The 26372-nt window shown below is 45.1% G+C and overlaps 1 protein-coding gene across 1 annotated transcript in view; it reads right to left on the bottom strand.

The window, feature by feature from the left end:
* LOC119173602 (uncharacterized) overlaps positions 1–5411 on the bottom strand; it is a 412987-nt gene extending 407576 nt beyond the window's left edge. The window contains exon 1 of the mRNA XM_075896291.1: positions 5235–5411. The gene's annotated coding sequence lies outside the window, so the exon portion shown is untranslated. The remainder of the gene's footprint in view (positions 1–5234) is intronic.
* Between the last annotated feature and the right edge of the window lie 20961 nt (positions 5412–26372).

Raw genomic sequence — 26372 nt, 5'->3', positions numbered from 1 at the left:
CTATCTATCTATCTATCTATCTAGCCACCTATGACTTTTAGCTCTCCTGGCCGTTTCGATAATGGTACCAGTACTAAACTTGGTATGGCATAACATGACTGTATGAAGAACGTGTTTGACTTGCCATGACATGAAAATCCTGGCATGTGATGAATGTGATTATTTATATCTCATGGTCCTACACCTCTTGCGGTGAATCCTTGACATGGAATGTTGCGAAACTGGTATGCTAGGACATGACTACATAGCGAACGCAGACGACAGACCCTAACGTAGAAATCATGCCATGCATGTCATGTGTGTCATGAGTCATGACTACACGTCATGCTCATGGTGCGCTTGCGGTTGTTTCGCTAACTTAACATATAAGAAATTTGGTATTACTGTACGTGTGAATGAATGATGAAGGAATGTGACTGGTGCAAACATGATAATCAATAGATGCGTGTCACATAACAACATGACTACGTGCCACGCTCATGAAGCGCTGGTGGCCGTTTCGCTAGCTCCACTATTACCAAATTTGGTATTACGAGACGTGAATGGATGGCAAAGGCATGCTACAGGTGCAAGCATAATAAACATGACACCCCTGTCATGTACCAACATGACTACACGCTACGCTCATGACGCGCTCGCGGCCGTTTCGCTAGCTTCACATGTACGAACTCGGTATTACGCGACGCGAATGAACGACTTAGGTAAATGACACATCTTAACACGATAATCATGACGTCCGTGTCATGTAACATGACTACATGCCGCACTAATGATGTTCTCACGGCCGTTTTGCTAGCTTCGCATATACCGAATTTGGAATAACGTGACGTCAATGAGTGACGAAGGTATCTGACTGGTGCAAACATGATAATCATGAGATGCGTGTCATGCGAGAAGGTGACTACATGATCCAGTCAAGGCGCCAATACATTTCGACGTAAGGCGGTACGCGTGCTCGCCGGTGTTCATTTCCTCACGTCACGCCGTCGTTACGATGCGAGGCGCCGGTTTTGCCATATACTCGCAGGCATGCGCTGCGCTGCGTTGCTTCGACGCATGCGCGTTTCAGTGCGTCCGGCGTCCCTCTGTCAGAAAAAGAGCGAGACGCAGTGTTATATGGGTAACTCATTGGCGCGAATTCCGCGACAATTGCCGTTGGGCCACTCCGACGGACGCCGGTCACGCTGGTCGCGCCTTGTGTCAGAATATAGAGTTCTCGCGTTTTGCTAACGTAGTGTCACTGTGCCCAGCGTGCGTGCGCGTCAATGCTACGATAGAGTATTTTGGGTCCTTCATGATGCGCTCGTGGCCGTTTTTCTAGCTCAACATACACCAGATTTGCTGTTACGTGACGTCAATGATTGGCGAAATGAATGACTGATGCGAACATGACCCTGACACGCGTGCCATGTATGAACATGACAACATACCGCGCTTATAGCGTGCTCGTGGCTGTTTCGTTAGCTCCACGTAAATTAAATTTGGTATCAGGTGACGTGAATAGATGACGAAGGTAAACGACACATCCAAGCATAGTAATCAAGACAAGGAAGTCCTGTACGGCATCATTCACCTCCGCCTCGTAACGTTGTTCTGATTTTCAAGTGACATATATATCAACCTTTCTTATTCGTGCTTCGCATATCATCGATTCCCACTATACCTGGGACCTGCCAAGTTTTTTTTTTCTTGAAGCCTCCAAGAAGGCAAACGCTTGCCACGCACTTGCGATTTCGGAGGTCTTGTCTTTTTTTGTTATTCGTCTTGCTATTTAAGAGGGCGCAGCATGCAGGCCAGATTTAGAGTAACTGTGTATGGTCCCCATGGGCCCCGTAGGGACCATACACAGTTCGTCTTTTTTTACACAGTTCGTCTTTTTTTGTTATTCGTCTTGTTACTCGAAGAGGGCGCAGCATGCAGGCCAGACCTAAAGTAACCTTGTTTGGTCCCTATGGGACCCGTAGAGACCATATACAGTTTCTCTAGCCAGCCTTGGTTTCCGTAGGTGTTCTGTGGTCGTCGCGTCGACTTAGTTTAGTTGTTTTGTGTTAGCGTTTGCTTATAATCTATTTACCTGCTCAACAAAAGTGTGACCATTAGCCATGGATACAGTACACCGCTAGCCCTTCATTGACAATGTTTTTGATTCGGTAACGACAGTCTTAGTGGTGTATAGGTACGTTACAACGCACGTTGTGTGAGTGAAATAATAGTTGACCTCACACTCGATGGTGTTCTTTCGTGAGTGATGGCAGTGACTGTTGGTGTCGCAGCAGCTCGATTACATGCGTGGAGAAACTAGATCTACAGTGCGAATATAACTAAAACATTAAAACATGCTGTGTACATACTTCTCCGCTTCAGATTCGTCTCGCGTGTCAACTTGCGGTCAGTGTGCGTGCCACAATTGTGCTGTTAGCACTTTGGCTGTGGTGGTTACTATAACTCTGGATTTGGAATACTATTTTGAATAAAATGAGTGATAGTGTTAGTACTTACCGTTTGTGCACGGCTGTTATTAGAAGTTCATTTTGTGCTGAGTTTCACCCAACAAAGGAAAATGATGTGGATGAGAAAGGCATGCTGCACGCAGCTATAACTCCGTCCTAACTCTCAGTGCTGGCATGGGCAAATCAAAACGCATGCGACTGAGAATTTGGTTTATTTGACAGAAGCCATTGGTTTACTTTCTAGAAAAGTGTAGTTCAACTATGTTTGAAACGTTTCTGATGATTTTAACTCAGTCTGGCAAATAAACGCTTGGTGAAACTTCGCAGCCCATTTCCTTCTGTTCTTTCACCTGCCTTGTTAGCTTGGCCTCATTGGGTGTGGTGTGACTATGCTAAAGGGCGCAGGTTAAACTCTCAGCCACGGCGGCCATATTTGGATGGGGCAAAATGCAAACAACACCCATGTGTTGATGTTTGAATTCATGGCGAAAAAACTTCAGTGGGTAGAATTTCATCCGCATACCCCCACAACGGTGTGCCTGATAATTAAATGGCGGTAGCAGCACGCATACCTCCAGACTGGATATGATCATGTTTTCACGAACTGAATGGGCAGTGCTCGGTATCACGTTTCCTAGATTGCTGAAAAATTTACGACGGCGCTTTTTTCATGTGCCTCGTTGAATCGATGAGTGCTATTGGTACCGTGCTAAACTAAAAACGTGTATGCTTACCAAGTATGTCGACACCGAAAAAATCGTATATTTTTGTACACTCTAAGATAATCGTAAAGCAAGACTGTTTAGAGAAGCAGAGCTCCTTGTATTTGTGAGAAATTGGTAGTATGAAACAACACGAGACACAGGGAGGTGTGGGGAGCATCTTGTGAGTGCATGATGATAAAAAAGAAAGCCTTTATTCTACACCAATAAAAATTGTATAAAGGTGACTCCTTCATTGCTTGCATGAATCGTAGGTAAAAGTAATCGCACGTGACTGGCCGCTGCCGGCTAAGCTCAATGCGCGCATGCGCGCATGCGAGACCTCCGTGGTTGTGGAGAAACTTGATCACCATAGGAAAAACTTTGATCCTCTGGTCCTTCCGCGAGAGGGCGAGACGGGTGTGGCGCCCGAAAGGGAGAAAGTCGCTGATACGGAGCCCGTTTCTACATTCTCGCTCCCTTTTTTAAAGATGATAGTCTTTCTTGAGGACGTTTGACGCAACAATTTTGTTCTGTCTGTGCGTCTGTACATTTGTCTGTTTGTTCACCCTTAATGGTACCCTAAACAGCACCAAAGTGACCAAACGATACTCCAAACTGTCGACCCCATCCGCAGCGCACAACAATATTGCTCAAGGGTCAGTGTTCATACTTGTGCAATTGTCCATTAAACAGCAATTATTGCGCATATCTGAGGCACTATAATATCACGCCAATATTATGTATATGTACTTTTTGCTAGAAGGCATACATAACTAAATTTAAGGATTGTAGCCTTTATAACGCTGCGGTGACCATGCAACGCTTGCATGCAACGACAAGCACTTCCGACGCTTTGCTAAGACGACAGGGTGGTGGGACCTACCCGTCGCCTTCCGTTCTACATTTTATAACCACAGAGATGGGCGCGCACGGCGCACGCCCCGTTTTCTAGGATAACTGCGAGATAGCGCTCATGTCTCACGTGTGACGTGACTTGATGTGCTCATTCGCCTCTGCTGCACGCTCGAAGCACTCTGACGCAGCACTTTCAGAATACCACTCACCGAATATCTTGCGCAGAACATCAAATAAACGTTTTGTTCACTCTCTCCAGACGCAAGACTATCGTCTTTGGACGACATTTGTGGTGTAACGTGCAGATAAGGGGCAATTTTTTTAGAGCGTAGCCCAACAGTGTGTGCTTTTAGAATCAATGCTTGTATTGCGAAGTTTGCTCTTGCTCGTTTGTTACATGTTGAGTTCTTGCGATCAAAAATAAAAGGCTGTGGTGCCATCGATAGCCTGCCCGGCCATTTTTCTGCTGGCCGATAGAGTGTGGGTTCGACTACCGCTGATGAAACTTTGTCATCAGATCGTGTATAATATTTCGAAGCCATTTCCGTGACTGAAGTACGTTGGTGAAGTCTTGGTGAACCCAGGCAATAAACACTTTCATGTCAAGATTCACATCAAACTCACATCAAAAGAAAGAAAAAACTGAGGTTAATCATTATCTTTTACCACCCGCCTATTAGGCCATCCTTTATGCCTCCCAAGCACCATGCGACAATCTATTCAAAGTTCTCAAAAACTACACAAGGCATATGGCAGTTTTTTTACACAGGTTGTGATAAGGTTTCAACACAAAGTTTCAAGCCAGTCCTTTTTTGAATGAAGATGCTATTTCACTAACATAAATATGTTAGCGGTTAGGCTTTCGTTGATAGGCAGCCCAACATTGAGCAGTGTACTCATCCGCCCTTGACAAATACGAGGCCTTGACGAGTAATAGCGTGCGACTCAAATTCGAACTAGCTCGATCGCCATAGTCATGAAGTCTACATTCACTGAAGAATAATAAACCAAATATTTTGGGGTCCTCCATTTCTACGACGGCTTCGGATAAACAGTCATAGGTGAACGTGATTCTTATTATGTTACAGATCAATTTCACCTACACACTCTATGAGTCTCACTTGCCAGAAAGGGTATCGACATGCAACAAGAGGGACAGAACATGATACGTGATTATAGACCCACAGTTGGGTTATTCTGTAACCTGGCAACGTGCGGTACTTGCCTTTGCACTTGTCTGGGCGGTCGCAGAAGAATGTGGAGTCGGTGCTCTCGTGCTGCTGCGCCTGCGGGGACCCTGGAAGTGGTTGGGCGAGTTATTCTGCGCCGGCGTCTGCGGGAGCTGCCAATCAATGCGCACAACTCGGCTATCTACATAGTCCCGGTGACCTTTTCCTCAAGTACCCTGTTTCGACGATGATGATTGTGCCTATGTACTCGCACTGAGGGATCGCCACGCCAAAAAACTGTGCAGGTCAACAATAGGCTACCATATCGAGGTATTTCATATATTCAAAAAAAGAAAAAAAAGAGGTGGTCCAAAGCTACTACCGGTAGATATTACTTATATTTGAATAAAAGAAAAACCAAACCTCCACAGCGCGTATGCGCCATAGTTAATTGGCGAACAAAGACAGAGAGAGACAAACTTTTATTTGCGATCGAGGAAGGAATGTAGGTGAGTGGGATCCTTAGTCCGTGATCCAATTGGCACGTTCCGCTGTCCTTGTTCGTCTCACGAGGGCCTTTTGGGTCTTCGGATCCGAGCTGGACAGAGCTGCCTCTTACCCTACAGTGTTGTGTTGTGCTGTGTTGTAGAGGTGGATTGTGTGGGCATTCCCATACCTTGTGGTAGAAGGTGGCTCTTTTATTGACGCAGAACCTGCACTTTGGTGCGTATGTGTCGGCAGTTATATCTTGTACAGTATGTGTGGATTGTGTGGTGTCGTGGTTTCGGTCCAGTTTCGAAACCGGTTGGCTGGACCCTACAGGGCGTTGTACATAAGTATATAATCGCAAGCTTGTGTACATAAAGAAAGTTACTGCTTTACTACCGACTGCTGCGTACCTCGTGTCGTCCGGCGCTTCAGTGCCGTGCCCTGTGTCCTCCGTTTGGCGCGTCCGCCACACGATACAGCATTTTTACGACGAGGATCTGCAATTCACGAGCATCATGCGATAAGGTTGGCATCGATCTTTCTTACTCGTGCTGTCGACTCGGCACCCGTGCAAGCTACCCCACAGATGCGGTATTTCCTGAAGATTACCAGTTTGTGACCACCGATAATGCAGAGTTCAAACCTTAACACGTGCGGTGGCTCCACCTTTATTTACTCCGCATCCGGTCTGTGTCGGCAGCAACGTGTTCCCCAAAATTCTATCACCTCCGTTCCTGTAATGCCCTGGCGTGCCTCTGATTCCGTGGAAGATTTGGCGTCGAGTCGTGCAACTGTACGTCGACGCTGCAGCTCCGGACGCTGCGCCAGACACGAAGAAGGCGTTGCTGCTCAACGCGCTTGGAGTGGAGGGATTACAAGCATACTACAAGGCCTGTGACGAGCAGACGCTGCTTCACGGCGTCCAGGCTTCAGGAGATGGTGCAACATGCGACGCATTCCAGCAGGCCTTAGACGTCCTAAACGCATACTTTGCGCTGCCTGAAGACGATTTCTGCATACGGGCCCGATTCTAGCAGAGAGTTCAAGAACCGGACAAGAATCCCGTCCAATTTATTCTAGCGCTGCGGCGGTTGTCCAACTAAGGTCCCTAGATGTGTTTTCAAGGTAGCGACACCCTCCCTTTTCCTCCTCGCTTATTTGCCTGAGGCGCCCCCAAGAAGGGTCAAAGCGTGCATAAAAAAGCGAAAGTTTGCGTTCAGTTACTACGGCGGATAGAAACAAATATACGAAATGAGAAGTAAATGAGACCTAGGATAAAAGGTTACTTAGTTGAAAATAAGCGGTACAACATAGGAAGACGCGCGATGTGTGTTACCCAACTGGCAACGTTGTGCAAATTCTATATTTCACACCATTAGCCATGGCGTCTCGCATCGTACGTCGTAGTTCGTCCAGTTCTCCGAATGTGTTTTGCTCGTGCATGTGATGTGGCACAGTTAGCGTTCTTCTTGCTGGATCCTGTGACCCTGACTTACCACAGGGCAGCACTTTGTTGTGACGAGTGATCATAGCCGCTTGTGAGCACACAGGGAAAAACCGCGGCCAGTCTGGAACGAACGCTTGACTAGCAGCACTGCGATTACAGCTTTTTCTGAAAAAATACGTCCACTTTCGCAATCAGGATGCCAGGTAATCGTGGTGCATGTTATATTATCTGGGTGACTATGAAAGAGACTGCGGCACCGCAATGCGGGTGCACGCAACTTAACGACAAGTTAGGGTTCTACGAGTGGGGTGTCCCGGCACTACAGCGTGCGCGTACAGAGACGTTTGTGAGTGACGCCAACAGACACGCACGTTGTACCCTTTGTGACTCATCGCCGCATTCACTGTCCCGAAGTGATGACCTTTGCGACGATGTCGTCGCCCCACCATCAGCGGCAAGTAGCAGAAATGTGCTGGAATACTGAACGATGGGCATTAGAAAAGCGTGATAGTGAGCACGGCTTTTCCAGCAAACTCGCTGTAGCACTGGTCTTCCCGCATGTTAACCAAATGCTGGCGCACCACTAGCGCTTCTTTGTTGTGCACGGGATTGTGCCGTTTGTAACCATCATTGTTAACTCGTTCGACAGAGTGGCTGGAGTGGCTACATTCCCGCACACCCGAATACTTTACAGAGTGCACCCGAGCCAGTACGGGCTGTAATTTCAGTCAGAAGCACCGACCAGCACTTCGCCCTCACCTCACCTCCAGCATGCACCCCCACCCTATGCCACCCCTTAGAAAGCGATGGAAGGATCTTGCCAAGGTTCCTTGTTTTAACTAGAGACCTTAGATCTTGCTGCCCTGCCCGCAGTGGAACAATAATATTTAGAATTCCAGTGTAATTTCTTGAGCACTTATTACCATTTATTGAATATAATCTTAGGGACAGCCCCATAGCTAAACCTTTTTCCACAAAGGTATATGTCCACTTTTTTGGTTAATACTTTAGGCAGCTGTGCAGTGTTCAGCTGTTTTCCATGATATTCAAAGTACAATGTAGCTGTGGTAACTTGTGGGGCTAATTTCAAAGCAAACCAAAAGCTTGACAAGTAGTTGAGCAACCCCCGAAGAACAATAAAGTAAAAAAATGTTACTGTAACGTTAACAGACAGCTAGAGATGACAGACGAAGTGTCGAATGCTGCTATTCTGGTGGAAATTGTGAAAAAAAAACTGCAGATGGGTACGGCTAAGGCACCCAGATAAAACAAAGTTGCTTAAATAGGAACCTTAGGCGACACATGTAACTGGTAGGGATGATAACTGATACACATACACAAATATAGAATGAGTGGTTATGAAATTATTGAACGTGGAAGTGCACGCTCAATTGAGGGGACGCAAGCAGCGTCAACACAAGAACGCTGGAAGGGGCGTTCGTTCTGCAAAGAACAAAAATAGGGCGCTTATGCATCAATAGATGCACTGAGCTACGTACAACGGCACTATTTCAACATCCTATGTAAATCAGGACACTGGAATGTTAAAGGAACAATGAGGCACAATGTTGACTACAAATATTTATTCTTGTTACTTCGTTACAATCTCTGGCAACATTTTCATAGCAGGCACCTATGAATAAACAATCATGTCCTGGGCTGTTGCAAAGGCACGCAAACCACACCAAGACATTTCATTTGTCCGTAAACAATAAAACTATGAAGAAAATTGCAGCATGTGACATTCAATGCAGAACATTGCTTGACCATTGCCTGAACAACAGGTACCAGAGGAAGACTCACCGTTACATTTTTTTCAACATGAACATGCGTGCTTTGAAACATACAATGAATGGCCTAGCAACACACTGTACTGACAATTTGCACAGACACGAATGCCTTAATGGCATGAACAAAGGTGAACATGCAAACCGATTTCCACTGCAGCTTGTTGTCATATACATGAGGTGTATAACAGCAAGATTCACTGAGTAACTTTCGGATCAATAATATGTGTTTTCAAATATACAGGTGATGACACAGTAGAGCATTGCACTAACCATTTTCGCAGACTTCCATACAAATGTCAGCATGGGATCATGAAAGTTAAACAATGCACACTACATCCACAGACGTGTTACAATACAGTTTGTGATGTCACATGCCGTACTAGTGAAAGGCGCATTCAATAATGCTTGCAAAAATGACGTGTGCGATTTGAGATGTCTAGTAAAACACTGGAGTAACAATTTCCACAAACTTATACACGAATGTCTGCATGGCAGGGACACTTCAACGGTGTATGTAAACTGCAGATAAGTTGTTGCCACGTTGTGCGTATGCCTAGAGGACAGTATGGTGAAGTGACGTTTGGAAAAAAACTGATATTTCCAAAGTGACGGGAAGTTGCATTGTAACAGTTAGCTACCGTTTCCACTAGCTATACAAGTGCCCTGTGGCATAAACGTAGCAGTACAGTTTATATATTCACACATTACCGCAAAACCTTGGTCGTACGTTACATAACAGATAAGAGACAGACATGTTCATCATTGCTTGGAGAAGTAACTAGACTGTTTGAATAAGTATTCAATGGACACTTTGCACTTACGACTTGCACAAGTGATGGTAATGCCTTCATGGTGCAAATGAAATGAAACATTACCTTGTGTAAAGAGATGTTCCTAAGGTGCCTCTCGTTCATTTGTCGTGCGAGCTTATAAGAAGGTAAATTGGGCATTGTGTGTATATGTGTGTTTTGAAGAGGATACAATGAGTACATGAAAACATTGCACGAAAAATGTTCGCATTGTACATGACTGCATCCATGGCAGAAGGTGGAAAAGTATAGGTTATTTCTATCGCGCTCATCTATGTGACTTGCTGTCATGTTACATTGTAAACTACAGAAGGATACCTTAAGAGTTGTCCCGTGCCGGAAGCATGTTCTAAAACGATGAAAAATACAGCAATCACATACCAAAACAGGTTGTGCTTTGGTCCTTATACTTGCGCTTACTTGAATGGCATGGTACACGTGGGATAGTGCTGTGAACCTAGGCAGCACAAAATTTTTTAAGGAATGTAAATCTAGTCAGGATGTTGTCAACAAGTTGACAATGGCAGCATAAAGGAACTCGGACAGTATGGCTCTTGGTACTTCAGTTTCTCAAGCACGCACGACGTGCAAGATGGGAAGATTTTGACAAGGCTATTGAAGGTGAGAAGGCAGCTAGATAGAATAAAAATGCGCTCTCCAAGGAGCTCTCCTGGCACGCATGCCACATTGGCTGCAAGGGCGCTTTCTACACTGCTATTTTTAAGGAAGGTTGGCCACTGCAGCTCTCATTCCTACACTTTTACTTCCACATTTATTGTCGATTTGCACGCTTAGAGCCAATGTCTCTTTCCTTACTTGTATGTGCATTCTTGCGGAGAAAAACATGGAAAGAATAGCCTACAATACATTATGACAGAGTGGAAACAAGGTATTACATGATATTGCACTTTTAACAGCAATTTTGGTGGCTGATACAGGAACACAATTATGGATATGCTGCTCTTTATATTTTTGAAAGTGAGACTCCGCTACCCTTAGAACTTCTACAACTGCTTCAGAAGCTACACACAACGCTAACTTTTCTTTGTACGATTTCAGCTGTGTGAGTCGCGGAACGTCTTTGTTCCCTGTCATGGCACTTACACAAGCATCACAGTCTTTTGCTAACTTCTTAGCACTGTGAATAACATACCCTGTGAAGTACAAAAATGACTCGTGCTCCAACATATTCATGTCATGAATGTCAGCAGAAATTAAATCTGTTTGTGTGGTGCTGTCTTCATTGTCTGAGCTCAAACCAGCAAATAAAAAGCCACCGTCCTTAGTGTAGCTGCCATCAGCACTAGCGTGTAGAAACTGTGCTAGCGTTGCGGAACGCAACGCGCACTTAAATTCATATAACCTGGGAATCGGATGCTTAGCTCTAAGAGTAGAGAAGAAATTTTCCAGCGCATTTTGACAAAATCTGCTAAGGAACAGAAAGCAAAATTTGCAAAATGATAGGAAATACTCCTGCAGCTCAAGTACAGAGAGCGTACTGGGTATAGCCCCTGTCTGCACAGGCTTCCATGGGGCATTTTTGACGGTGCCGATAGAGAGCCCTTCAAAAAGTACAACAAAATTATTGAGAAAGCCAATACTTGCCTGCCTCTCTGTCTCAATAACTTTACTCAAGGCAGGTTTGGTTGTTCGTGATGTCATGATGCGAAACCACTTGGCCACAGTTTCAATAAACCAAGCAGTGGCAAGCGCGGACTTCTCTAGCATGCCCTTCTCAACAAAGATGCGCAGTGCAGCCCCAGTATCCACATTGAAAAGACTGTAAGCAGAGCCCACCTTCATTTATCGTAATGACCAGGGTCAACACAAGTTTGTTTTAGGTGCGGAGCCAATTTGAAGTCTCCTTTACTCTCAATTTCAATGAGTTTTTTTATTGGTTCAATAAGAACCGAATTTGTGGAGAGACCAGCTTTTACAACAATGTCATCAGGAAGATACAAAGTTTGGCCCCTGGTGAGGTGATTGCGCAGGTTTTTCAACAGGTGAGGGGCATCTGCTATAAACCATAGCTTCCGATTCGAATCGCAGGGGTGTGTAGCACTGCAATGTGGCCGACTGTGCTTGCCGACTCTGACAAGAAATAACCTCCATAGAGCCTGATTGCCACCATCCATATCTGAAACAACAGCATCTATTTTAAGGCCAATGTTTTCACATGCTCTTATCATTTTCAAGAGTTCTTGCTTGACAGAGAGTGCATAAAAACAATTTCCAGTCAAATGGCACCCAATGACCTGCTTCCACCTGGTAGTAACACCACCCAGCATAAATACGAGGCCATGGGTAGCCAAGGTGTGTGCAGGGAGGCTGGCATCAGCCAAGGGAATCGTAGGTCTGCCCAGTACTGCGTCAGCCGAAGGATCATATATGAGGCCTGGGGTGATCTGCATCTCATCCATCATGAGGCACGCATGGCGCTCGTACTCTGTCATGCAGTTTACCTGCGCATGATTGGAAGATAAGAATAACTAACATGAAAAGTTAGGCAGGAAATAAAAGAAGTGTTAGTGTTTAAGTACATTACGTCGCATAAGTAGGCTGCAATAAGGTGCCATAACGTAAACTGCCCCACAGTCAAAGGTAATCATTCCGTTAACGTTAAGGTCACCTCCATAGAAGCACTGCCCAACCAAGCATCGATTTGAATGAGGTCGACCAATGTAATGAAATTACTGTTTATCATGACAGAAACACATGAGCCGTCGAAAGATACCACTGAGAGCTTTCAATGCGCAAAAGCGTCGTCAGAAATATGCATGTTCAGTCAATCAGTGATGATTCGTGGTTTTGGCGCAGCGCACCGATTCGGTACGCTTGTCACAACCAGAACGTGCAATGAACACTTTCGTTATTTCATATAACAACACACTTTATCTGGCCAATATCTCGTGCCACCTTACACTATAAACTATAAGCTTCCTATTACAAAACTCTCTTGCATCCTGTCATGATCAGGCAACTATCAAATGGATGTTTGATGGCTTAGATTGTATTGTAGTGTCCTGCAAGGCCTAGGTTGTTATTAGATGGGCTGCAGCTAAAATGACAACTCTATCCTATCTAACTTCTGTTCAGGCAACCATGAAGTGCTAACCATTTTTCGGGAACACCGTGATTGTATTATGAGGCATGCCAGCATAAGTACAGAAAATACAAACAAAAATTTAAAATATCGGAACTTCCATAGTGTTGCAAAATGGACAAGTTCGTTACGATTACCTTGACAGCGAGAGAGTCCATAATGTCCACCAGCAGTTCTGGACGAAACTTGCAGTGCTCGATGTGACGTTGAAGTGTACGCTGTGAAGGCAATGGCTGGGCGAGCTCCTTGACCATATCATAGCCCCTCGAGCCGCAGGATAGGCGAATCTTCAGTGCTTTGGTCAATGTTTCCTTGGACCACACTGTGCCTCTTGGTGAACGATGCAAGCTGGTGAACTGGCCTTCATTTATGTACGAAGACAGGTGAAGCATAAGTTTCTTGTGCTCCCGCTCTTTCACCCTCGCCTTAGCCTTCGCAATAGTCAGCTGTCGTTCCAGAGCGTTTATTCTGGCCAACAGAGCTGCATGAGGCTGTACCTGCAAGTAAAGGATGTATACTTAAATAAAAAACAATGACATCTGTGTTATTCTACGTGAAACGTCCAAGTCATTTCAGCTACCATCTCAAGTGTATTTAAAAATAGTACAGATCTGTTGAACTGAAAACAGTCTGCTGCTAGATTCTCTTGGAGGAAATCTCTTTTTTTATCGCGTGGGAATCCTTCCGAATATTGGAGAGTATCGTCGGAGTGTTGTTTACGAAAATAATTTATGGCGAGAGTATTGCATCTCGTTGCAATACCAAGTTTAGTCTACATATTAAGGAAAGGCGTTTGTGTAAAGCAGGGGTCTCAAACTCACCTCAGCCAGCGAGCTGAAGACACTACATTGAGTACTGCAAGGGCAGGCGCAGTGTGAACTAGTGGGCGAGGGGATCGGTGGGTGCATTTGAACAATATGACAGCTATAGTTGCCTTTTGAAAGAGCGGTTTTCCCATATCACATATGTGTCTAATTTACGAAGGGTATTTAGAGTCAGGGTTCGAGAAATAACGATACCTATCTTCGTAATGACTGAAATCGACGCCAATTCTTGAATGAAGAGTTTTCGTTCCCCGACCATGTTTCAACGTGTGATGGCCTAATGGACTGCGTCACGAAAAGAATGCTTGAGGCCGGCCATTTCTGTGGAGCTCATGATTACACTTATTGAGAAAATGAAAAAAAAAGAAATACGGGACGAAGACAGTCCTCTGCGGGCTGCAGTCAGCATGTTTCAGACCCCTGGAGCGAGTTCGCAGCTTAACAATACATATTATTGCTTTTTTAACACGAAAGAGTTATATACTGGGGTCCACCAAGCCAAGTTCAAGCAAAAGGTCAACATCGCTGCAGCGAAATTCAAGCACCCTTAGAGCAAATGCTGTGTCTTTATACAGCAATAAATAAGCATGGCACCGATCAGCTTAGCTGTGTATCGACATTGCGTAGATTAGTGCAAGCTTCGAGCCATTTTTTTAAAAAAGCTCTTCCATTCAGTTCCACGCCGTCATGGAATTCGTGAAGCGTGTATACATCTGTAGCTTAATATGGACAGTGATAGCTAAAAACAATCACGGGAATGAATAAATTTTATTTTCGCAACAAAACGTAAACAAATTCCCTGCGCATAAACTGCAGCGTTACGAGTTTCAAGTAATTGGTAGCTTCAAAATACCTGACGCTTCACCTAAGCACATGCAGTGTGAATGCGCTTCCTCAAATAGCACTTCAAGTGCATCACATGGTATCATAAATGCGAGTAGGTTGAATAACTTAGGTCTGCTTCAAAAGACAACGGTACATCAGCTTAGCTGTACAGTGAAATTACAATAAAGTACTAGCAGCCGATACAGTTTAAGCAGGTCTACCTTTTTCAGTATTCTTTGTTTGCAACCATTATGTCTATAGCAACGAACTCCAAGTGGCCCAGCTGTGCATGCGCACAATCACTGCAGTGTTTTTTTCTTTTTCGTTGTGGAACTACGCAAGCCAATTTCATGGTCATGAGGAGATACTTCCACTAGGATGATGCATTTACGAACATACAAAATAAAGTGCTAATAAAAAAACTTAAAACAATGTAGTGCGAGTACACAACTCTTTTTTATGCAGCAAATTGAGTTGGTTTCTATAGCCCCGTAGTAAAATTGTGCAATAGTGTGACTAAACTTCAACAAGTGTTTTCTCAACTAAAAGAAAAAAAATAGTTACGTGCATGATGCAATAAACATACACCTGCTTACTTGGTATACTGCACGCAAAACTCTGTTGCACAATGTCCAGAGTACCTTGGCCAACCACTTGTGCTTCAATTGAAAGGTGGGGCGTATCCTCTGTGGACATTTCTACAAGATAGAAGCCACCCATCTCGGTTAATTACAAGCATTACTTCCACGTCTACACCATGAATGTCACCGCATTCACACCTTGTGTATCACTCTCATGAGATCCGTGAAAGTAGCAATGGTCATGTCCTATTGAGCTGCTGTCAATGCTCATGCAATTTCCTGAAAATGTCGTTCATAAATGAGCAGACACTATAAAATCAAACGAGACAAGGGTAGTACAATTGATTAAAATGCCGTTTTATTCAACCATTCTAGCAGCTGCTTTCACTTAAACCGCTCCAAAGAAGTCGACACTTTGTTAACAAACTTTGAAGTCTCCCTATACGCCAACCTAGCAAATTCACTGCACTCATTGTATTAGTGTTTCAATGTTTATTGTCACTCAGTTCCTCAACTCCGGCATCTGAACACAAAACTAGCGTGTATGCCACACTGATGGGATGCCTGATGAATACGCGAGACACAACATTGCTTCGAGTCTTACGCGTATGCTTTCATGTACACGTAATCACAATCAATGGACACATTCCTTTTTACTGTGTGCACGTAACATTTGTCGCTACAAATATCGAAAAGGGCGCATAGATTGCACAAACCAGAGACCATGTTCAGCTGTGCACATTAAGGCAGGGCAGTTGAAGTTCATGCAACAGTGCACGTAATATTGCTGCAAGATTTAAACATGCACAAAAGGAAAACAAAATGCATTGGAGTTTGTTGCATGCCCTCCAACTGCTACCACGTGGATTGCATGCAACAATGCGTACATGTGTTTTATTTGTGCACCAAAATTCATTTCTAACTTGGTGAAATGAAGCGCTATAAACGGACCAACAAAAAGAGAGACATAGAGGAGAAATGACTGCATTTTCAACTGTTTGCAGTAGGAAGGAGTGCACAGCCCTCAAATGCTGTTTGCTGCCAAGCGGCTGTCATTTCGAAACTCTGAATCCGTAATGCGTAATTTCAGCAATGGTGGCTTCAGCTCAAGACAATAAGTTTTCGATTAGGGGACGTCTGAAGCACTCAATTACTCGATGGCCCCAACGGGCAATGCACAAAACAACCAACACGGAGGGCCAGGTGCCCCAAGCACCACAGTGGTCTCGGCGGCTCACAAAGCTTCGATGCGGTCGCTAACCCCTGTTGCCACTTACACATGACAACATAAACGCAACTGATCATGCAGTCTGCTTCATACGTGCGTACATCTTTAATGAGTCCCTTTGCTACAGCCCCAGAAAGTTATATTGTAAAATTATGCGTAACGCATAAAGCATGCGACTTTTACCTCATTAATGCATGCGAGTGCGTAAGAAATGCACCAGGTTATTTCGAACAAAGTGATTAGCTCTTGAAAGTGATTCCTTGTAACGTATTGATGACATAAATAACGTTAAAACTGAATTTTCTCTCTCTCCGTACATGTTGATTTTTTTCACAGTCTATCGATTTCTTGCGAATGCAGAATGTTCTTTAATTCAAACGTGAAGACAAAACGTTCCTGTGCCGGCGTTACCACTCACAAATAAAGGGGGGTAGGGGGGGTTGGGATGGTATGCTGGCAGTGCAAACTAGCAATCTTGCAGCATCACGTGAAAGCGAGATCAGCTGTGATGCATTTTTACTCCACTGCGCCTTTCAGTGTAGTCATCCCGTGTTTACCGCATGAACCAAATATCGGTCGCGTACAGCCCGACAATCTCTTTCAGTAGCTATGTTCAAGTTGCTATGTTTGTTTGTCTACCTAAAAATTAAACGTGTAATGCTCCTACAAGATATCGAGCAGTGCGATTATTCAGATAATGCAGCACGAGTAATACAAACAGCGCAATAACATACCTGAAAGCAGAGGTCTTTTTGTGCGCCTTCGCTGCCGGGAAGGCTTAAAAAGCGTTGGCACAGCGTCGCGTCTGAGCTTCTTTACGCCGCGTTCAAGAGCAAGTGGCTCAAACCGGTCTGGCGTGAAATGCTCCTGAAAGTGCAGTCATTTAAGCTGTATTAAACCGTACATGCATACGCACAAATATTTGTAACGAAGGTCACATACTAGACGCGCGTTAGACGCGCGTTGTGTAGCGTTTCAACAAAAGCCGATAAATCAACTCACCTCGCAAAGCCGCGTCGATGGCGTTGCACGGAAGTCCTCACGTGAAATGTTTTGTAGCCACACTTCACGGCGTGCACTATTCCGGATGCCACGAGGTATGTTGTAGAGCGAGAAACCATCTTCTGTTTTGTTGCTGCAGCCTACAGCACAACAACCCGGCATTGTTCAAAAATTGGCAAGTACTTAACGTACTCAAGATCCACTACGAAGCATGCTTGGCCGAGCGACTTCGCGCCAAATGGAACGCTCCTCTTCTACAGCTGATGTCTTGGATACGATAAGGTCCCCAGTCTAGGGACCTTAGGATACGATCTCGTCTTTCGTCGTCGCAAGAATCCAACTGGAACCATATGCACATGCGCACTCGTTTTGAACCTTTTGCTTTATAATAAATATCACCACCATCCACTAATACCGTCACGTGCAACGAATTCACCTATCACAGACCTTGGATGGCAGAGAAAAAGAGGAGTAATCGAGAGAGTGAGAAGGACGGCTCGAGAACAATGAGTGACGCTACCTTGTTTCATCTAGGGACCTTATGGCCAACGACTGCAATTTCGGCACCCTAGCAGAGACAATGTTACGAGACCAGATTTTGCACGGCCTGCGTGACCCCGACATGATTAGGTCATACTTTAACCTTTTACTTGCCAATGTTCCAAAATTGGAACATACGAAACCTAATTTTTTATGTCCTCTCCGATATATCGCATATTAAAATTTTATGTTTACGCATACTCATTGATGCTTGTGAAAAACGTAGCTGTTTTAATTTCTATTATGAACCTACGGAGAATCATTCGATGAATTTTTAAAAACTGGCATTTTTCGTGGTCCTTGACCACCAGATGTTTGTTGCATTATTCCGCAGGAAAAAGTAGTGTTGCAGTGAGCAAAGCAGAACTAAAATATCGGTAAATAGTTCGGGATTACACGGCAATACAATAAAAAAATAACAAAGACAATCTAGTTTTCAGCTTGAGAGTTTTGTGCGGACGTTCCTTTTTTGGAACATTGGCGTTTTACAGTGTCAGACGCAGCGTAGACGGGCGCGAGCGTTTCGCCTCGTTCTTTTTTTGTCTTGTTGATGGCACCTTCTGGGCGGCGCTTGGCAGAAACTCCAAGATAAGCTTTCCTGGGCGTCATTTTCAGTTTGCCAGACACGTGAAAAAAGCGGCACTGAACTACAGTGCCTAGCTGCATCAATCCCTGTGAATGTAACTAGAAAACTACCTTGCGGCTGGTTTCATTTTTGTAGTACTGGGCTTTACACCGCAATAACTTTTGTTGTAGGTCATGGCACAATGCTTCCTCACTTTGGATGCAGCAATTGACCTTTTGTTCAGCCTTCCCGATGACGAACGCGAAGGGGCGTCTGTATGCCAATTGCCGCCTGTTGAAGATGGCAATATTACTGACGAGGAGCACGTGAACGAAAACGACTTTTCTGAAGTTGTTCCCGATTATGTTTGTGGGCACGTTGAAGTTATGCAGTGCAGCGATGAAGACGTTGATTCGCCAGCTGCATGTTCGAGTCCTGATCCACGACAAAAGAAACCAGCGGGGCGGCAATTCACTGCTGGAAAAGGACGCAAAGCTTCAACGAACGCTCGGAAAACAAATACCTCAAAGTGCTCCCATACACCAGTATGGGGCGACCATGCCACGTTTGACGAAACACTTCCCAGCGAGAGTCCTCCGTCGTTGCTAGAGGCATTTCCTGATCTTGCAAACATGAGCCCATTTATGCTGTTCAGCAAATTTATTTCTCCGGAGTATCTTGGTTCACTGGCTGAACTAACTGCAAGATACGCACTCGAAAAGGGGGAGGAGGTGGACGTCACAGGAGCGGACATAGGTCAGTTTTTCGGCCTCTTACTTTTCAGCGGGTATCACTCCGTTCTGTCTGAGGACTCGTATTGGAGAACTTCAGAAGATCTTTGTGTGCCTATAGTCGCAACAGTGATGGCCCGCAATAGGTTCCGGCAGCTGAAAAGGTTCTTTCATGTTGTGGACAACATTCAGTTGAAAGCAGGCGAAAAAATAGGCAAACTTCAGCCGTTTTACGACGAAATCTCCAAATGTTTCCGCCAGTTTGGAGTGTTCAATGAAAGCCTCAGCATCGACGAGTCAATGGTGCCCTATTATGGCCACCACTCGTGCAAAATGTTCATTCGCGGTAAACCAATTCAATTTGGGTACAAAATATGGATGATGTGCTCTTCGAATGGGTACCCCTATGCGATAGAAATATCTTGTGGACGGAACGAGAAGGACGACTAGACACCTCTCGGGATCAGGGTTGTTAGCAATATGGTCTTGGTCCTGGAAGCGCCTGAACATCACGAAGTCTACTTTGACAACTTCTTCACTTCTCACGGCCTCTTGACTAAACTGGCTGACCAGGGGATTAGAGCGACAGGGGCTGTGCGAGAGACAAGAACCGGTGGTTGTCCACTGAAGAGCTTGAAAAACATCGAAAAGGAAGAAAGAGGATCTTTCCACTACAAGTGTGACGGGGCAGTCTGCGCATGCAGATAGAATGACAAACCAGTCGTCACAGTTTCTTCTAATGACCTCAGCCACGAGCCTGTTGGAAGTGCGAAACGCCCCTCACGACGCTCAAACAAAAAGGTGGACATTCTTCAACCATAATTGATCAGAAAATACAATGAAGGCAGGGGCGGAGTAGATGTGATGGAACGCCTCCTCGAAAGCTATCGACTGAGAATGAGGAGCAAGAAATGGTGGTGGAACCTTTCCAGCAATGGTTTGAACATGGCTCTCGTCGCAGGATGGCTCCTCCACTGCGAGCCTCACAAGGATAGTGATGCCGCCATGACGCACATCGCCTTTCGGCGGGACGTTACCATGTCCTTGCTGCAGCTCAAGCAAAAACTCACTGTAACATTTGGACCCCGCGTTCAACCGAGACATGAGGACAGAAAAACTGATGGCCACTACATTATCTCAATGACTCAGGGAAGGTGCGCGGAATGCAAGAAGAATACAACGAATCAGTGCCAGCAGTGCAAAAAGCGGCTGCACAAGAAAGGCTTTGCCGCTTACCACAGTTTGTGATTTGCTCATTGTAGTATAGCCAGTAGTGTGAAAGAAGAAATTTTTATAAAGTGTTGTTATCAATTTTATACTTTTCAGAGACATCGTAGGACGCTAAATATCATTCTTCAGTTATCCTGAATAAGGAAACCCGACTGTGAAGTCAATAAAAGTTGTTCAAGAGAAAATGTGTGTTTTGCATATGGGAAATGCCAATGTTCCAAAAATGGAACATGCGAAAAAACACGCTTAGTCATTGTGAATGTGGCTGTATTTTTTATCATAGTTAATTTAGAAAGCCAATGCAAAGTATCAACATAAATTTTAGTTTTTTTCCTACTGCTTCATAGTGCGGCATTTAAAAGGTTAAGATGGGTGACGCTTTCACATTCCAGGCAACACTGGAACATGCCAGGGAAGAGGTGCGTCGAACGCACGTTGCGTCAGCTGGCCGCTCTACAGGCCGACTCGATTACGTGACGCGAGCATCAACGCCACGGCGTTCGTCCTCTTCGACCCATACTGCTACAAAGTTTTGCTTCAAGCCATGATGTGCCACAAGCCCCTCCGAGTTTCGCGGAAATCTTGCAAATTATACGAGGTCATACTTCGATTTCACCAGATACGACGATTCCGGCCCAGAATGTTCGCCTGTACGGCTCCTGTCGGCGTCTCAGTTGGCCGTGCACCTGATGTGCCTGCTTCTGATGTGCCAGTTCCTGTCGTGTTTCCTGTGGTTGAGCACACCCGGACACTACCTGTTTGCGTCCCAGCTGACCACACGTTGGTTGTGCCTGCTGCTCCCGTCTTGGCTACTGCTGATTCCACTCCGGCGGCGTGTTTTTCGCCTTGCGGTGGCCTCTGAGATGCTTTGTCTACTCTCGATCCGCCCGAGGTGCATCTGCCAAGCGTGACGGTCGAGATTCAAGAATCAGTCTCTGTTCTGTGTACTGCGAAGGGGCTACCACCGATTGTGTCTGCGCCGGCCGTTCCAGTTCCTGTTTTGTGCATGGTGCCTGCATCGGTGGCGCCGAGCCACGTTCCATCTGATCTTCAGCACATGCTTCTTCCAGCCCCTATTATACCGAAAGTACCCTGGATGCAAAGTTCATCGGCGTATTCTCTCGCTCCACCGGAATGCTGTGAGCGATGACAGTCCAGCCGCCTACTGTGGGAATGGAACCGGTACAGGCGTTGGTGCTGTAGACAAACAGGACGGGGACTATGCAAATATCGTCTCTCGGGGGAGGGGATGATGAGCCGTATATTTCGCACCGTGCCTTGCTTTCGTGTTGCGTGCTTGGGTTGATAGTGTGCCTGCCATACATTCATATCTTACGTTGTGCTACATGCAGTGTGTACTTGCAATTTCTTCTCAAGTGTGTCTTTGCATTTTCGTGTTTTGCTGTACATATCTTCACGCTGGTAAGTTGAGCATTTTCTTGCTTTTCTGGGTATTCTGTGCATCCTATTAGTGTGCATTGGTTGCGTGGAGTACCCCACATATCTTCATTTCAAGGGGTATACGATGTGGTGTCGTGGTTTTGGTTCAGGTTTTGGAACTGGTTGGCTGGCCCGTAGAGAGCCTTGTAAATATGTATATAATCGCATGCTCGTGTGCATAAAGCGAGTTCCTGCTTCGCTACCGGCTGCTGCGTACCTCGTGTTGACCGGCGATTCAGCACAATCCTCTGTGTTCTCCGTGCGTTGCGTCCGCCGCACGATACAACAGATTGAGGTAAGACAAGGTCTGCAGGCGACGTCACGCTACCTGAGATACTTTACTGAGCTCTGGCCCCGGGGGCGGAAGTTCCTACGTTTCGAGTTTTTGATGTTCTAGAATAACGGTGTATGTTAGGAGCGGGTGCATACGAATAGCCGAGGCTGGGTGCTAAATGCCGAGGTCGGAGGTCCGGAAGAGTAATTCTCGGGCTGAGCATGGGTGAGCTCACTGCCTTTAACTCCGCAGAGGCCGGGTATCCGTATCAGCTGTTTTCATTCTCCCTCTGAGCGTGAGGATGAGAGTTGTGTAAGAAGTGGATGCGCAATAGGGTCAATGTAGCCTTTACGAAAAATTTTAGTAGGCTGCTTTTGAATCTGTTAAACCGAAGGTGGACCTTGGGTTTCGTAGGGCGAATACTATTCCTGCTTCTTCCATACTAGTTGTGTCTTTGTCCTGGGCTGATATACAATCAAGCTGTTTTTCACGATGAATGACGCTTGCTATATATTTGCCGTTCACAGGTCCAGCTGCATCGACAAAGAAGGTGCCCTCAGTATCTGAGTAGTTGTCGTGAACTTTTCCCGTGCCCGACATCGATGTTCGTGGAACTGAGGATGCATGTTGCGTGGTAGTGGTTTGATGATGAATTCCAGCCTCCATTCATGTGGGATACGTTGTTTTCCCATTTTCTCAATGGGGGCTTTGGTGCCAAGTTCTGATAGTGTTTTCGGTCCCGTTTGAATGATTGCGAGGCGCACGACTTGATTTTAGTGGTGTCCATGGTATAGTTCTGATATGGTACTGAGCCGTCCCATTCGAAGCAGACGTTCCGTGAGTGTCCACGGGGGAAGGTTCCTAGCCTGTTTGAGAGTCACACGTACGGCTATGTCTATTTTATGCTCGTCTGCTTTCAAGAACCTCAGGTAAGCAAAGCTATGCGACTGATAACAAATGGTAAGCAAAGCTATGCGACCTATAACAAATGTCTGAATAAGTCGCATTATGCCATGCTCTTTAATTCCTTGTCATCGGTTAGCCACCTGAGTAATCATGCGAGAGACTTGTAGGCAGGACGTTTTCAGTTTATGTAAAGCAAATGAGTTGTTGCCCCAATTATTGAAGTGGACCCTGGGAATTCAGATGGTTTCAAGCTCTTCATTTGCATTCCATGGAGTTTTACGTTGAGGGATGTATTGTCAGATGCCCTATTTTTATATACTAGGATTTCTGATTAGGTGGGAGAGCACTCCAGACAACAATAGCGTCCTATATTTTCTACGATGGAGGCGGCCCATTGAAAGGCTTCTTCTATCTGACCCAGGTTGCCAGACCGGCTTCAGATGGTGACGTAATCAGCACATATGGCGAGGCGTACTTGTGAAATTTCCTTTAGAGCCTCCGGGAGGCGCATGAGGGCTATATTGAAGAGGAGCGGGGAAAAGAGAGTACCGAAATCGCCCGTGGTGGTGAGTCGAGATTTAAGGCCCCTTATGCGGATAGTGACTTGCCTGTCTGTGAGGAAGTCTCGTACATAAGCGTGTAATGTTGGACCACACTTGAGTTCCCGTAAGTTTTCCAAGATAGTGAAGTGCCACACATTGTCAAAGGCACCCTTGAAATCAATTGCAAAAAATGGCCCTTTCCGCCTAAGTGGTACCGCTAGGTAGTTGATATTGTCGTGTTTTGGCTGTAGGAGGGTGTCCTGCGCTGAAAAATGAGGACGAAAGCCGTACATAGTGTCGGGCAAGAGGTTCGGTTAGCCTTATTTGTATGGCCTTCTACATCACCTTACCAGCGCATGACGTAAGGTATATGGGACGGAGGTTATCAATATTGAGCGCTTTGCCGGCTTTTAGGATGAAAGTGAGCTCGGCCGGTTTGAATGGATGGATGGATGTATGGATGTATCTGGCTGTGTCCTCTAGATCGGGCGATGGCTCACGCCACCTAGCCATAAAGTTAAGTACTATCACTATGTGATTAAGCATTGAATTTCACTGGCACCTCGATTGTAGCCACCAATCAGTTAGCCTCCTCCTGATTATTTCTACCTGTTTAAAGCCTGTTTTGCCTTCGCTGTTCATAAACCCCAAATTCTTTCGAAAATTCGGCGCCATTATCTTCGACTATAGGGTGGAGCCTTTTACAAAGCATTAGCAAATGTTCAGCCGTTTTCTCCTCCTCTCTACACGCACGACATACCGTTTCTGTGCCTTCGTATTTTGCTCAATACGTATTTGCTCGCAATACTCCCGTTCTAGCCTTGAAGAGCAAAAAACTAACTACCCGAGAATTATCGTGGACCTTTTCTTTGTAATTTCCTGCTTAAAAGTTCGGTAGGTCTTCAGTGATGACTTCGTAAGCATTCCCATCTTCCACATGTCCCTCTCTGTTTCCTTCACCTTCCTCTTAACTGATGTTTCCTTTTTGCTTGGTATTCTGTTGTTGTCTAAATACTTGCTTGACAATTTTCGAGTTCGTTTTCTCCGTTTGGTGTCGACATTCTTCCTTCATGTACAAGTACCTGAAATCTTTTCTAGCTCAACGCTCCTCTCCAATTTTTCTCAATCGCTCCTCAAATTCTATCTTGCTGCTAGCTTCCCTGCACTTAAACGATGTCCATCCTATGCCAACCTTTTCCCCTGATTGGGGGTATTCTCATGTGCTCCCAAAGCAGGTCCACCTATGCCGCATTAGTTAATTTCTAATCTTGCTTGAACTTCTGATTTCATGCACATGACCTCATTGCCGAACGTCAAACCCGGTACCATGACACTTTTCGAAATCCCTCTCACGACGTCATACCTATTGTAGTTCCCCAGCGCCCTATTTTGCATTACGGCTGCATTCCTGGTGCCCTAAGTCATTATGTATCTTTCTTGCTCCCTTAGATACTCAGCCTTGTTATTTATTCATACGCCCAAGTATTTGCATTTATCAACTATTTCTAGCGTGATGTCCTGTATGTTATGCTCACTGCCTTTGTTTTCATTAAAATCATGATTGCCGATTTTTTCCCGCTGAACTTCAAATTTAACATATCTCCCTCATTACCACAGATGTCTGTTTATCTCACATCTTTCTTAATGTCGGCCATTATTGCTATATCATCTGCATACCTCAATGCTGGTAATGACTGTTCAATGTGTTTTCCTTGCTTGGAAAAAGCGAGGTTGAATCTGAGTCGACGCCCCTCTAATTTGGCTTGTAGTCCCTAGAGATATAGCATAAATAACAAAGGTGACAAGGGACATCCCATTCGAAGCCCGCGCTGTATCACTAGAGGTTCAGATACAAGTTTTTCCAATTTATTACCTGCCTTGTTACTTTTATACATATTTAATAGAAGATTATTTATTCCATCTTCCACATCTAGTGTATCCAGTATTTCCCACCAGTCTTCTTGAATTCCACTATCGTAAGCTTCCTTGATATCTAGAAATGCCAGCCACCACGGCCTGTGTTCTTTTTCAACTATTGCAGTACACTTCATCAATGAAAACAGATTGTCTTCTAACCTACTTCGTTAATGCGACCCATTTTGTAATTCCCCCAGAAGCCCTCATTCTCCACCAATGTCTTTTGTCTTTCCTTTACTATCTGCATCACCAGCCTATAGCCTACTGATGTCACTGTTAGGAGCTTCACCATCCATAATTGCTTTGCTCGCTGCCTTTCTTATTATTTGCTTGGAGTTTGGTCCTAGTTTCTTTATTAGCATGAATGGGATGCCGCCAGGGCCTGTCGATGTGCTATTAGGAACTCTTTTCTCTGCTCTTTCCCACTCTCGTTGTTCCAGTGGAGTCACTGAGTTAATTGGCTCATCCTCATCTGGTACGGTGCACGCAGCGATTTCTTGATGTTTAAATCTTTCTGCCATTATTGTTTTTATATGTTCCATTGCCTCATCCCCATCTAGTGTGACCCCTTGACTTTTGGGTATAAGCCTCTGTTTCATGCTTGTCTTATTACCCAGAGAATTGAGATGGTTCCAAACATTTGCAGCTGCCTTTCTGTCCTTTTTGTTTACTTCCGCCATTCAGTGGGTGCCCTTTCTTGTAATATTTTCATTGATCAAATCAGACGCTTTTTTTCTGCAGCTCAAGAAGTTATCCCACTTTCTTTTGACATTATCTTTCGTTTCACCCCGCTATTTAGCATACCTGTGTTCCTTGGAGGCTTCCTTACAGCTTACTATGGCTTCCTTTCTACTCTACGATTTCCACTCTATGGGAAGCGCCCTCGGTTTGGGCGGCGCGCAAATCGGCGAGCTCGCACCCGCAAAGAAAAAACACAAAACAAAGACAGTG

The sequence above is a fragment of the Rhipicephalus microplus genome, chromosome 5, assembly GCF_043290135.1.
Source record: "Rhipicephalus microplus isolate Deutch F79 chromosome 5, USDA_Rmic, whole genome shotgun sequence".
NCBI classification, from domain to species: Eukaryota; Metazoa; Arthropoda; class Arachnida; order Ixodida; family Ixodidae; genus Rhipicephalus; species Rhipicephalus microplus.
This window is presented reverse-complemented; position numbering and strand designations above follow the sequence as displayed.